At 26.9% G+C, this 1,162-nt stretch overlaps 1 non-coding gene across 1 annotated transcript; it reads left to right on the top strand.

Moving 5' to 3' along the window:
• The first annotated feature begins 588 nt into the window (after positions 1-588).
• Positions 589-670, top strand: TRNAS-AGA (transfer RNA serine (anticodon AGA)). The gene has a single exon. It is a non-coding gene; the product is annotated as a tRNA-Ser (tRNA).
• Positions 671-1,162: the final 492 nt, after the last annotated feature.

A 1,162-nucleotide genomic window follows, 5' to 3' on the forward strand; every position in this document is an offset into this window, starting at 1 on the left:
ATTGAGACTTGCTTGTATTAGATGACATAAATTTTTGATGATATATATTTTTTTTTATGTTCAATGTATGACACATCTTTTTTTTTTTATATTATTATTATATTATTAAAAATACAAGAAACAAGAAATAGTTATTAAATAAGTTTTTATTTCAATTTCTCTTTTTGTTCAAGAAACAGAGAACATGAATAGTTATCAAACATATTACTGTTTTTTGTTCTTTGAAAATAGGAAACATGAAACAAAAAGCAATGAACAAAAAATAAAAAATAAAAAACGAAAATGTTATCAAACAGATTTAACTTAAAAATCTACTCGTGCGAAGATTTTGATTAGGGTATCTACTATCTACATATGTTTCCCCATTATTGTTTTTCTTATAAATTTAAATATAGGACACAAGAGTCCCATAAAAGGTTGTAATTATTTAATTTACAAAATATAATAGGATTGGTATTGCTCCTTTATTATTAAAAAGTTTTAACCCCAAAAGAACCAGATTTCGTAAACACCATAGAGGAAGAATGAAAGGAATATCTTATCGAGGCAATCATATTTGCTAAACAACATTATTCTGAAGCTCATCAAGTGGGCGTGCCGGAGTGGTTATCGGGCATGACTAGAAATCATGTGGGCTCTGCCCGCGCAGGTTCGAATCCTGCCGCTCACGCTTTCATTTTTATTTTATTTTTCATTTATTTTTTTCTGCTTTCTTCGCTCGCTCTCTTTAAACCAATAAATAAATAAAACTAATTTATTTGGATGAAAATTGAGCTTGCACAAAAATAAATTTGATTAATGGGCAAAATTGACTATTAGATGCCACCATAAGAAATTGCAAATTTCAGTAGGAATTTAGCTTGACGGTTGTTATTGTTTGGATCATATCAATTTTATACTAAATATATGTTCTATAATTTATAGGATACTAATGAAAATATTTTTTTTAATGATCTTTTAAAATGAAAGCCTACCATAAAATAATCATTATAATATTTATCTAATGAAATTACAAGTTTAAGGTTAAAACTAATATAAGTTAACTTAGTTTAACGTTGTCATGGATCTTTTTTCAAAAAATTTATCAAATAAATTGAGAAAGACTCGAAGAGGTAAACCTTTCTCAATATAAATATCCCTTGATGGTCAATTTAGGGGATGC

This window comes from Benincasa hispida, chromosome 12 (assembly GCF_027475165.1).
Source record: "Benincasa hispida cultivar pf3 chromosome 12, pf3_genome.v1.1, whole genome shotgun sequence".
Lineage (NCBI taxonomy): Eukaryota > Viridiplantae > Streptophyta > Magnoliopsida > Cucurbitales > Cucurbitaceae > Benincasa > Benincasa hispida.